Genomic DNA, 14,178 nt, shown 5'->3' with positions numbered 1-14,178 from the left:
AAGCTGTGTGCCATGGCGGGATAAGAGAGTTGAGACTTTTCTCTTCCAGCACCCATTTATAATGGAATTTCCAGTTAACCATTGGAATACAAGCAGCATCTGGGTCCAGAATTATTATTCCCTATGGGACCAGGGAACATTTTTAATTTGGAACTGTATCAGAAGCTTTTGATTTTCTTTGTCTGTGGGCTGCTAAGGAACACAATTTGTCTCTGGGTTAGATTGGAAAAGGATGTTCAATTGTGGAGTCCTTGGTGCTCTCTGAGCTTGGTTGTTTGCTTGCAGACATTTCATTATCCAACTAGGTATCATCATCAGTGCTAGTAAGTGTGGGGTTTGCTCCCTGTTTAAATACAGTAGCTTGCCCTGCCAGTCTTGGTGGGGGTGTGGTTTTCTCCTTCATAGGTCCTTGATTAGGGTATCGGTTTCTACTTGATTGTTTGTCTGGTGTTAATCCCTGCTTATCTGGGTGTTGGCTGCTGGAGAGGATGCATTCTGATCTTTTTGTTTCCTTCTTAGCTTTTTGTTGTCTCTTTTGAATGCTGCGTAAATATGGTTTATTTCTATGTGGTTGAGTTTCAACTAGGAAACTGTGAGCATCCAAGACTAAGCCAAATCCAAAAATGCTAGGGAATTCCTGGAAGCTTGGCATTCAAGACAAATCAGCTGTCAATAGACACATAGAAATAAACCATATTTACACACCATTCAAAAGAGGATGTTTAGTGTCAGCTCCTTTCATCCATGCATGAATACAGTACTTTGCTTTACTTTTTGGGCGGGGGAGTTGACATCTATTATTAAATCGGAGTTCTGTTGTTTTACAAAGCCAGATATCAGTACTGTCATTTGGACTGTCAGTAATCTTATATTTATTTGTATATATAATGCTGGGACTTTTTTCTTTTCTTTTTCTTTTTTGGAGTTGTTCCATTCATTTGCAATTGCAGGATCCCCAGATTGGAAATATTCTGTAATTTATCTTTTCTAACACTAATTAAAAAAGGTAAAGGTAAAGGTTTCCCTTGACGTAAAGTCCAGTCGTGTCCGACTCTAGGGGCGGTGCTCATCTCCATTTCTAAGCCTTAGAGCCGGCGTTGTCCCTAGGGACACTTCCGGGTCATGTGGCCAGCACGACTCACGGAACGCTGTTACCTTCCCGCCGAAGCGGTACCAATTAATCTACTCACATTTGCATGTTTTCGAACTGCTTGGTGTGCAGGAGCTGGGACTAGCAACGGGAGCTCACCCCGCCACGCGGTTTCGAACCGCCGACCTTCCGATTGACAGCTCAGCGGTTTAACCCACAGCGCCACCGCGTCCCTACACTAATTATCTGCATTGTAATATCTAAAGCTAAATGGAGTTTCTCTTAAATTTTATATATTTTTTTTCAATAAGTAATTTTGTCTATACCCTGTGAGATTGGTTTATTTCTAAGTGGGAAAGATCTGAAATGCCTTGTGATGGCCAGCTCAGACTCAGAAGAGTCTGAGATGGAGGAAGCTGCTCATGAGGTCCCAGACAAACACCAGCCTCAGGGGGAGCCTAGAAATCAAGTACTTGAGGCTGATATGGATGAGAAACATGTTGGGGGGATGTGGGCAACTGCATATTAGCTTGCAACACATTCTTTAGATGACAGATTCTAGTTTGCATAGAACAGTGTGAGCATGCCTAAGATAAAACTGGGCTTTCTGCTTGTGGTACACTGGCCAAAATCTGCCAAAATGAACCAGTATTGTATCTTTACTGTTAACAGGGAATGCTGCATATGGCATGGGATGACTGAAGCTGTTAAACTAATCTACTTTTTCCTTATCTTACTAAAAAACATTATGTGAAATCCTCAGCCGACTAAAGGCAAGATGGGCCCATCTGTTGACAAGCATAATATATGGAAGATTGCAGCTTGGGATGTAAGAGGAGAAAATGGTAAAAAGCATGAATTTATGAATGACATTTTTAAAAGCAAAATAGATAGTAGGGTGTGGGTGTGAAATCAAGGGAAAGGAAAGGATAAAATAGATCTGATATTGTGGAGTGGAGCTGATGAACATATGCGAGGAAGTGAAGGTGTCGATTTAACTATGAACGAATAAGCAAAACGTGTGTCAGAAAGTATGAGTTGGCATCATCTAGAAGGTTGTGGGCATATATGAAAACAGGAACTCACAGACTGGTGATAGTTGCATGTTGTGCTCCAGTGAATAATGATAACAAAAGAATCAAGGGAATTTGGGGGAAATTATGCAACATTCTGAATGCATGTGACCCAGAGGATACATTTATTCTTTAGGTGACATGAATAGATGGGTGAGAACAAGATGAGAGGGTAGAGAAAAAGTGACTGAGCTATTTGAAGATGCAAATGCTATGGAATGTTCACTAGTTATAGCCAGAAGCTGTCCATCTTGCAAAACAAATGAATAGACTCTTTCCAGAGTAAAATATTGCTGCCTACTTCTTTCATAAGGAAAGCGTTTGGCCTTTAAAAAAAAAATCTAAGCAAAAGCCTGGGTGAAGAGGCTATCATTTAGATGACATTTTAGGAATAATAATAATAACAACAACAACAGCAACAGCAACAATAACAATGTCTCCTCTAATATGGAGATGTAGTTGATGAAAACACCCTGAATTTTGGTGCATCCAGTACATCTGGAGGGCACCATTTATCATTTATGTAATTTAGATTTCTAAGGCCGCCCAAGGCAACAACAACTCATACAGGTTCAAAAGACACATTGAACTAAGCTTTCTTTGTTGGCAAAACTGCTTGAAGTTTGCAACTTAGCTCATTTCTCAGGCCCAAAGTCATTAGGAATGGCTGAACCACAGTGCTTAAAAGAATTTGCAGATATAATTAATAACCTGCCTAAAGAGTTGGACCAATGTTTTAAGGAGTTTAAAGCTCTTGAAATACAACTCTTTGCCGCTCCATTTGCTATGGAAGTTGATAGCATTTCAGAGGAATTGCATGTGGAGGGAGTGGAGCTTCACTGCAACACTATTCTGAAACAGAAGTACATGGATATTGGTATTAATGGATTTCTACAAGTTCTTTCACAAGAAAGGTTTCCAAGGTTAGTCTCTGCATCTGCTAGAATTGTGGCAATGTTTGACACTACTTATCTAAGTGATCAGTTCTTCTTGTCAATGAAGACTAACAGATCAGCTTTATGATCAAGACTCACTTTGCGAGTGGCTACTTCAGTGACTCAGACCCAATGCTGACATTCTGGTCTCTGCAAAACCCTGTCGACAAAGCAGCCAGAATGAAGAACTTCAGAAAGAACATGAAGTACACACATGGAGTAATGTTACCCAATGTGTCCCAAATAAAAAATTCAGTTTCAATTCATTTTTGATAATAATAATGAATGAATTAGTATTTAATTATTTTATTTTGATTATAATACGGGCTATTACAGAGAGCCACTTGAGCAATATGGCAATCAAATGATTTCTTAATAATGAACCATTGGCTTCAGGTATTGAACATTCAAGCTCAAATGAATGTTTCCACTGTGTTTTCCATTTTTCCTGGAAAAGTTCTCATTTTAATGAAAGAGACCAGCAGTGCTGTTGAGTGACATAATTTGATATATTTTATTCACAGAAGCACTCTGTTGCACAAGAATGGCTAAGATGAGTTAATAAATCTGATGGATTATGTCATGCTATAAGAGGAAGAAAAGATCATTTACATGCTCAAGAACTTCAACATTAGTGAAACGTAAATGGATTTGTATCACCACCATCACCACTTTTCCATAGTGTGTCTGAATATATTAATCTTACTTAAACTCCTAAAATAGATGTGGGAAACTTGAAGGTCTCCAGAAATTGCTGGACCACAGTTCCCATCATTCCTGACTATCAAATCTGCTCTTTATGATTGATGAGAAATATAGTCCAATAACATTTGGAAAGTCATGATTTCCCTGATTTAACTCTAAAACCATGGTACTCACATAGATGTAAACCCTCACTTTAACTAATCTTCAAGTATTAAATTGAGAGTCTGTTGTGCTGGTTTTTTTTTTTCAGTCTTCGTAGGAACATAGAAAGCTGCCTTACATTGAATCATACCATTGGTCCATATAGTCTAGTAAGGTCAGCACTGAGTGGCAGCTGTTTTCTTGCATTTTTGGCAGTAGTTTTTGAGCCTTCTTTGGAGATGCAGAGATTGATCTTACACCTCCCTTTCGCAGATATTTTTCTTTGTACAAAATGGGTGTAATTAGCACAAAATGAAGAGGCTGCCACATGTAGTTCTGCTTTGGGGCAAGATGAGTCTGCTGATCAACAAATGACTTCATGGTTGAGGGGATGCCATCATGAGCCTTGCAAACAAGTCTTCTTGTGTCACTGCCATTTTATCATGGAATGAGGAAGTATCATCTACACCCTATGAATGTTATTTCAAAAACAGTAACACATCCCTGCCTTGTGCTTCAAGCCACAGCTGGTGCCTCTATAGGAGAGGATTCTTGCCATAACCCTTCCAGTTCCCAGGCCCCCATTGTAGCAATGTACTGGCATGGTTACTGGAAGGTATCCAAATGCAAAATTGCTGATCCATCAGCATTCTGATGGAATTGAAAAGCAATGAAAATGTGTTGCTGTGGTGAGTGGAAAGCTTTTGCAAGTTTTTAATGCAATTCATTATATTTTCAATAATTTAACATGGTGATGAAATAATGCTCCCTGGCCTGACCCAGAACTGAAAGTTATGGAGCCTTCAAACTATTGAGCTGCTTAATCAACTATGAAAGATGATATAAATGAGGGGAATCTATTGCAGTAGTTTTATTCTTCAACATACCCTCTTAATTTATTTTTGTTTGGTTTTTATGCACACAAAAAGGAGAGATTAATAAGGGGAAGTAAGATTATATCAGGAACCTTTCCAGGTATATTTTAATGTGATTTAGGATCTGATTTCAGAGAGTAGTGTAATATTTAATCTGAAATATGCAGGTATGATCAGTTTTTACAAGTCAGATATCTTAGCAATTGCCCCTTTAAAACACAAATGGATACATGTGTGTCCATCAGCCAACAAAATAAAAACCAAAACAAGAAAACAACATGGTTGACTACTTGTATTTCTCCTCTATAAATGATTACCAGCAGACAAACTATGGCCTTGAAGAGAATATTTATAACCATAAAAATGGTAATAAATGCATTTGTTTGGTACTTGAAGATTCTAAATATGTACTCCTTTTGCAACAGAGCAGTGAAGGATGGATAGGCTTGATGTGCACAACCTTCTTTTTTCAGGGGCAATTATATTTTAACCATTGACACTGGCCAGCCAGTTTAACATTAAAGGAAAATGTTAGACCAAATAAATATCCCTAAAGGTGGTAAATTGAACAGAAAACATGCATGACTAAATTCCAAATGGAAGTTCAAAATTCTGGATACTGCATTTGTGCCTATCCATTTAGTTACAGGAATAGCCACTCCTGGGCATGAATAATGTTGAAGATGTATATTTTATCTGTTCAAATTAATACGTTAATATATTTTTCCTGTTCAAATTTCATTTAATATACTGTTAGGGAAACCCAAACCACCACAAACTATTGGAATGGAAACATGTTATGTTAAGTTTAGTAAAGGGATATGAGAGGTGACCTAAGCTCAGCTTCCCTGTACATTTATTTTTCCATCTTTCTTTTCTGACCATTTATATTTCCACATTCAAGGAGGTGTGCCATATAAAGAGCCAGTTTGGTCCAGTGGTTAAGGTTCTGGGCTAGAAACCAGGAGTCTGTGAGTTCTAGTCCTGCCTTAGGCATGAAAGCCGGCTGGGTGACTTTGGGGCAGTCACTCTCTCTCAGCCCAGCTCGGTGCAATGTAGACTAGCCTGCTCGTGGTGCACCCTGGGCAACGTGACTTGTCACGGCTAAATAATCTACACATCTGGCTGCTGGACCTCACAAGGATTTCCAAGCAAAAAAAAAAGCAGCATGAACACCAAACTGCTGTGCCATACGATTTAAAAAAAACAAACGTGCTGTTACAGCACAGCTAGAGAAGATAACAACAGGGTTTCTGAAAAGTGTCTGACTAAGAGCTCCATGAGTCCAGGAGGACCCCAACTCAGAAATGTGCTCCTTCAAGAGACAATTGTTGGCAAGTATGTGTATGCACATATTACAAAAGGGTCACAAAGAAATCTTTATTGGGGGACAAATGTTCTAGGATAGGTTGGCAAGGCTGACAAGGTAAGGAGGCTGGGTATTGCATGAGATTTTTGTGTGCGTTTGTGTATATTTTCTTCTATTTTTTTTCCCTTTGGAAATGGTTCATTATAAATACAAGGTCATATTTTTTTCAGAGGTTTTCTTCAAAAACCTATTTTTAACTTTGTGTCATAAACACTGTGTCAGAGCCTCACCTGCTGGTACCATGATCCACCCACTGTTGCTCTCAGACAGAAAAAAGTAGCAAAGTGCGCTTTAGGCCAAAAGGTATCTAAGAGACCTTCTTTCCCAGGTAGATTCTGCATGCCCAACCCAAACAACCAGGGAGCATCTGCTGAAGGTCCCCTCCTACTGCAAGCTGCAATGGGGCTCAACAGTGGGTGTTCTCTGTGGAACATCTGCCCCTCTCCAGGTGAGGGTGGCTACAGAAGGGCACCTGTGACCTTCTGAAGGTTAGCAAAGACCTGGCTCTTTTGAAGGTCTATGGATTATATTACAGGTTTATTACATATTATTTTGTCACTATGGTTTACATTCTGTACATTGCCTCAAGGCCCTGGGATAAATAATAAATAATAAATAGATTAATAGATTAATAATAATAATAAATACATGTTGCTCAATAATAATCAAATAATAAATAAATGTTGCTTGTTATCTGCTCAGCCCACATCCCATACACCAGTCAAGATGGCTGTCTACCATCTTCAGGATCAGAAAAAGCATGGCTGTGTGTTCCATCTGCTTGGGTAGCAGAGCAGATAAAGAAAGAGGTTGTTGTTGTTTATTCATTTAGTCGCTTCCGACTCTTCGTGACTTCATGGACCAGCCCACGCCAGAGCTTCCTGTCGGTCGTCAACACCCCCAGCTCCCCCAGGGACGAGGTAGAAATGGAGAAAAGCACAAAATGTGCAAGACCCTGAGTTATAAGTTCAGGAAGTCAACATTTCACATCCTAGCTGGAAAAAAGCAGCCCAATGTTTTGGACAGAAAGTGGAAAGCAAAAAGCTTTTTATCCCTCAGCCACCATTTTGTGATCTACCCAAAACAACCTCAAAAACCCAACTGTGTCCACCCACCAGACTCCTGCTCAGTTTAACAGCAGCTGAGGGCCTTTGCCTTAAAGTTATGCCTGGCCCTTCCCACAGGCACCTGGATTGCCACTGGGAGAACCAGAATGATTCACCTGCCCAGATCTTTGAGTCTAGGACTGCAAGAAGTAGTAACCTACAAACAAGTGTAAATAAATATAATAAAAATCTTACACTTTCTCTAGCCAGGCTCATCTTATTTCCATATGGGTATGTAGACTATATTTCTCTAACTGGAACTTTTCTGCATTTTAGGAAAGTCTGCATGCAGGTTGTTAGAAAATTACCGCATGTGCCCAGTCAGTCCCTAGATATCCAGATCAAAGGAACACACATGCTACTAACTTCAGCTAGCAAAAGACATAGCTTGATGTTTATTAAACAGTTAACTGATGAAATGGGACAAAATGTGAGCCCAAATCAGTTTACCACCATCTGTTATTTGTGAGAACCAAACCTCATTTGGGATAAAGACTAGGGAGATAAATTAGGAATTTCACATAAAAGGAGGTATTTTAGTGGGGACTGGAAAATCTCCATTGCAGACTGCGCTGCAGAATAAAAAGCAGTTGTGCTGAGGACTCCCCTCCTTTTTCTCCCACAAAGTATGTTTTCCAGAAAAATCTTGTTCTACCTTTGTGACCCTTCATTTTATCTCATGGGTTTAAAACGAATATTGGACACTAAAAGACACTGTTAACCAGGCTATTTCTTTTCCTTACGAGTTAGTTACAGTAAATGGTGCTTTATTAAGCTACTGTATGTTCTTAAGAATGTTAAAAATAGTGCATCCTTTAAGCAGACATTCTTGGTAGTTAACCTGAAGGCTAGTGAATGATGAGCTTCAAAATCTGCAGAAAATTGGGTTGAATACATTCCTGTATTATGTTGCATCAGCCTTCTCCACACAAACCAGGCATGACTACAGTTCCCATAATCACCAGCTGCAGGATTCCAGGTTGGGGAAGGCTATGCTAGATAGGGCTCTTGTAACTGGAAGAGAGGAAGGGATGGTGTTCGGTGGGAGGTTTCTCTCTGAAATAAGGCTCTTTTTACATGAAACCACTGACATAAATTTCTAGTCTTGATCTAAACCATGGATGCTCAAAATGTTTCTTTTGTGCCCTTAACATTCCAAATTAACATATTCTTTTTTTAAAATAGTTTTTATTAAAAGATTTTACATAGATAAAAGAAATACATTCAAAGAAAGAAAAAATATAGTAAAGTAAATGTGAAAAAGAGAAAGAGAAAAGAGAAAAGAAAGAGAAATGTTGATAGAAAAAAAGAAGATAGAAAAAAAGAAAAAGAAAAGAAAAGAATAGAAAACATGAATAGATAGATAGACAGACAGACCGGGCTTCTGATCATCTTCTTAGCAGTTATACATACAATTCTCATCAAACCTCTTATCATAATTCCCTGCTTTCCATAACCTATGCTTTCTAATCATCAAAACCATAAGTCACAAAATCATTTTCTTTCTTATGCAAAAGTCCATGAGGGGTTTCCAGTCGTTGATGAATGTCAATAATGGCCTTTCTCTAATGAAAGAAGTCAGTTTGTCCATCTCAGCAAGTTCTGTCAATTTCACCAGCCATTCCTCCATGGTGGGTAATGCCGAATCTTTCCATCCTTGTGCTTATAGTACACTTGCCACGGTAATATCTTGAAATACTCTGCCATGGCTCCTTTCTAACTGTTTATCCATCAGTCCTAAAAGAAAAGTTCTGGCTTCAGTTGAATGTTAATCTTTAAAATCCTCTGTATCACTGCATGTATTTGAATCTATTTTTTTAAAGCTTCTTTACATATCCACCAAGCATATTGTTTACATTTCTAACATACATTGGAAATGCCTTTACACATTCTAGATAATTTCTCTGGTGTCATGTACAAATTTATTAAAATTCTCTTTAAGATCATAACATAATGTAAATTTTAACCACGTATTTTCCCATTGAGCCATTTGTATATTATAACCGAGCCCACTTTCTTATACATTCTCTAACCTGTTCTTCCTCCATTTCAGATTTCAACAAAAGTTTATACAGTTTAGCAATTGCATATTCATCATTGGAACATAATTGCACTTCAAATTCTGCTTTACTTTGCTCAATACCATAAGTCTTTTTATCCATTTTAAATCTTTCTGATAACTGTAAATGGGAAAACCGTTGACAACTATGTCCTTCTGCCATTAGTTGCCCTCTTGATTTAATTTTATATTCCCCTTGGTGATTTTCCAGTAGTTCCTGGTACATTAACCATTTGGCTTTGCCTGTTGTTTCCCTTCTGTAAAATGCTTCTTGTGCTGAGATCCATAGAGGTGTTTTCAGGCACAGCCTGGACTTACATCTATTCCGTATTCTCAATATGGCAAGTCTAATAAAATAGTTTTTAAAATCCACATTAACTTTAACTGTATCGTACTCTAAATATCCATGCCATCCAAACCTCAGGTTGTCGTCTTCTAACTCTAAAATCTTTTGTTTCTCAGCAAGAGAATCCAGTTCAAATTATCAACAGCCTTCTCTGCATCTAAGAACAAGTTACCTTATTCTAAAATCATCTCTGCACACACATTCTGAGTACATTTTGAATTGAGATATCATTATGTTAAACATCCTCTGGTAACAAAAAAAACCATAAAACAGGAACAGTAACACCCAGCCTTTTTCTCTGACTTGCTATCCTTTAATAGAAAGGAATGCTGAAAGAAACCTGTCTCCTCCCTAGAACCTGAACTGAGCACTTGTTGGACTGAAATTTTCCACATTCCACAATGCTTGCCGGCTTCATCCAATTCTGCCAAGGAACAAAAAAGGACGGTTATCTGTTGATCTCCTGATTATAATCACTGGGGAAACATCAGCTTTTCAGAAAGCTCAAGGTAAGGTTCAGTCTCAGATATGAGCCAAGTTACCAAACTATCTTGCATTGCTGAACTGAGACAACCTCATATCTCTTGACTGCATTCCTAGGCGCTCTCCTCCATGTATACATTCCTTGTGCACATGGGGAGATCATGTTTTGTAGCTCAGTGAGATGAAGCAGACTCAGGTTTTTATCCTCCTGTACTAGAGGGTTCTCAGTAAAATAGTTAAGAGCAGAGACATCACACTGACAACAAAGGTCTACATAGTTAAAGCAATGGTATTCCCCGTAGTAACATATGGCTGCGAGAGCTGGACCATAAGGAAGGCTGAGAGAAGGAAGATAGATGCTTTGGAACTGTGGTGTTGGAGGAAAATTCTGAGAGTGCCTTGGACTGCAAGAAGATCAAACCAGTCCATCCTCCAGGAAAGAAAGCCAGACTGCTCACTTGAAGGAATGATATTAAAGGCAAAACTGAAATACTTTGGCCACATAATGAGAAGACAGGACACCCTGGAGAAGATGCTGATGCTAGGGAGAGTGGAAGGCAAAAGGAAGAGGGGCTGACCAAGGGCAAGATGGATAGATGATATTCTAGAAGTGATGGACTCGTCCCTGGGGGAGCTGGGGGTGTTGACGACCGACAGGAGCTCTGGCGTGGGCTGGTTCATGAAGTCATGAAGAGTCTGAAGCGACTAAACAAATAAACAACACAACAATACTAGAGGGTAGGAAATAACAAGAGCAATTTGCCACATGGCATAATTACTAGGCCAACGAGGGGAGACCTGAATCAGATAATAAGCATCTGTGTGGGAGAGATGGGCGGTGATAAAAATATGATAAATAAATAAATAAATAAATAAATAAATAAATAAAATAAGTAGCTACTATTTTTTTTCTTAACAAAAGGTATACCTGTTAGAACAGTTAAAAATAAGCCCAAATACCTTGTACTTTCCCAGCATTCGATGGATGTGAATATGATTGCTGTAATAGATCGGTAACAGATCTGCCGCAAATTTAACAAAAGGCAAAATTCCCATTGATTGATTATTGCTGGCTACAAGAATATAACAGTAGGACCATGCCATTTTGCTGGCAACAGTACAGAAGTGCTTTTCCATGATGCACTTTTGACTTTAACCAAATCCTTCTTAACTTGTGAGCTCAGACAAAGTCAGTCTGTAAGAAAATTAATCCTGGCTATCACAACAAGCACCATATGTGCATTTTTAGATGCAGAAAGAGGTGTGGTGTAATATCAGGCATTTTAGACAAATATGGAATCCACAAGAGAACAAGATGGCAAAATAATTTCTTTCTCTGAATAGTTAGTATTCCATCTGCTGCAGTCATTGAAGAGAGCAGTTGAACATTTCAGGCATGTGCCCAGGATCCTGCATATTAGAGGCTGATGAAGTGGGATCAGCCCTTGACCTATGTTACCATGAAAGAAGGCCTAAAGTCTCTGAATCCTAACTCAGCTAGGATTTCCATGAGAATTTGAAAGAAGTCAAGCCATTTAGCTCAAGTGCTACAGAACTGACCCAAGGGCATTTACACACATCAGATGGTTTTGCTCAGCAAACCCTCTTAACTGTACTCACATCACCCATCCAATGTCATTACTTGGTTGCCAGTGTTGGAATTATCAGGGGTCAACTCAGCATTGTCTCATAAGCATAGTAAGAGGGCTTATCTGCATGTCTCTTTTGTGCTTGTGGGAAGTCACATGGGTGTCATGTTCACCGTTCCGATGTTTCTGCATCGTAACAGTTCGCTTGCCATGGTGCTGATACGTGTTCTGGCTGGGAGGGTGCTGCTGCGAGCCTTGTACTAAAAATGTGTTGATCTGTGCCAGAAGGAATGTGTTTAGACTATCTCTGAAATGTCAAGGTCTCTTTGCCTGTTGAGCAGCAGAGCTCGTTAGGAGCACCTGGGAATGTGGGGTGAACTGTATGTGAGGGAGGGGCTGGGCTGCTGTTTGTAAGATGCTATTTAGTTTGAGTTTAGGCGCGCTTTTCTCATTCTCAGCTTTTTACCTGTTTGCACCCTTTTCTAAATAAACTCAGAACCTGAATTGTCATTTTGAGTCTGAGCGTTTTATTGGAATTAAGGCAACTATAACCTGATTTCCTCTTCCTCCTTCTTCTTGGTCTGGGAGATTTAGTAGTCTCCATCTTTACCTCATGGGCAGACATACAGGCAGGAGGGCTGCATAATGCAGGCCTCGTCCTCTAACATCTTGCTTGCACACAGACTTTCTACTCCACATAGAAGGTGTCTACAAAGAATCAGTGATGAAGTGCCTTTCTACTATGAACCTACCTGTATCCAGATCTGCTGAATAAAGTAAGCTATCTCTATTTTATTTCATGTAGCTGCAGTGTGAAGACTGAACTTATTTCCAAACATAATTAAGCTTGATGTGCAAATTCTTTTTTTTTGGTCCATGCTTCTACTCTGCAAGATTTCTGTTAGCTGCTTGGAGTTCTTTTATTAACATTTAAAAACTCCATCAGCCAGCATTCCTGCCAGCTGGTCAGTTTCATACCTTGTATAGGATAGGTAACCTATACCTTATAAGTTACATACCTTGTGTAGCCTGAGCTCAATTACCAGCAGAGGGAATGGAATACATGCAGTGGATGTGTGGCACAGGGTATCTCAATTCCTCAATTCTGATAAAGAATTCCTTTAGATGAGGCCCCCTTTTTGAAATGGCCCTCTCTGCATTGCACAAGAACGTATGAAGACTTCTGTGGGATCAGATTAAAGGCTATCTAGTTTAGCATTTGGGTCTCACAGAGGCCAACCAGGTGACTGCAGAAGCTCACAGGCAGCACATGAACACATTTGTAACCTATGTAGAAAAAAAGGGGAGAAACCCATTTGTCTGCCTTTGAATGTCTTTGAATGCTATTGCTGAACCAATAGCAAACTGAAAGTTGACTCTTCTTTAAAATTTGCATTTCTCCAGATTTTGTAAAACAAGAATGCACACTTTTATGAAAACCATGTACAAAACTGTTTTATACCAAGATAAATTGTTTGGAAATCTCTTTGTATATTAGCAAAAATGTGGGAATGAAAATGTGGGAAATCTACCTACACTTTAGTGTTTTTTTTAAAAAATGCAGTGAATCAGACTCGACAGAGTTGAAAGAATTAGAAACTCAAAGAAACAAAATTAATCGATTATCTCAGATTATCTCATTTTTAAGGTTTTTCCACTGCGATTTCCCAGTATCTAATACCGAGAGGCAAACAATCTCTAACACTGGAAGTGTTTATGACTAGTAGCTGCTGATAATCTTATCCTCTATGAATATGATTAATTCCCTTTTAAAGCTGTGTCAATTATAACAGTTATTTCTACTGTTCAAGAACATGAGATGTGAAGAACTTACTTTCATGAGGAAAAGGGAAGTTGAGTAATGACAGGGAAGGTAGATGCAGGGAATATTTTAAGATTAGGTGGGGCTGATAGATGGTTCATCAGAAGAACAGGTGCAATCAACTCTTGCTCAGGAATTCCTCTATGAAAAGATACTGAGCTCATGAAGTCTCATTGTTCCCATGGACTCTCTTTCCCCCCATATACTGCTGGGCTGCTAAGAGCTTCCCTAGCCACTAGATGAAGTAGAAAAAAGGGAGAAAAGGAATAATAATAACAACTTTTATAGCCACTCCAGTCTTAAAAGTGTACCGCAAAAGGCACTGAATATCCCCTCACTTCTATGGAGGACAAATGGTCCTGTGAATCATCTGTTGATTCTAGGGTTTTGATACTGATTTAATGCAAATTCTCAAGGCTCCCCTGCTAGAGCAGAACTGAAAAAAATACCTAGAAAGGCTGGAGAATCTGTGGCCCTCTAGTTGCTGTTGAACCCCTTGCTCTTGGTCGGCCCCTCTTCCTTTTGCCCTCCACTCTCCCTAGCATCAGCATCTTCTCCAGGCTGTCCTGTCTTCTCATTATGTGG

Source organism: Candoia aspera, chromosome 1, assembly GCF_035149785.1.
Source record: "Candoia aspera isolate rCanAsp1 chromosome 1, rCanAsp1.hap2, whole genome shotgun sequence".
Taxonomy (NCBI): domain Eukaryota; kingdom Metazoa; phylum Chordata; class Lepidosauria; order Squamata; family Boidae; genus Candoia; species Candoia aspera.
The sequence above is the reverse complement of the archived record's forward strand: the minus strand, read 5'-3'. Positions refer to the sequence as shown.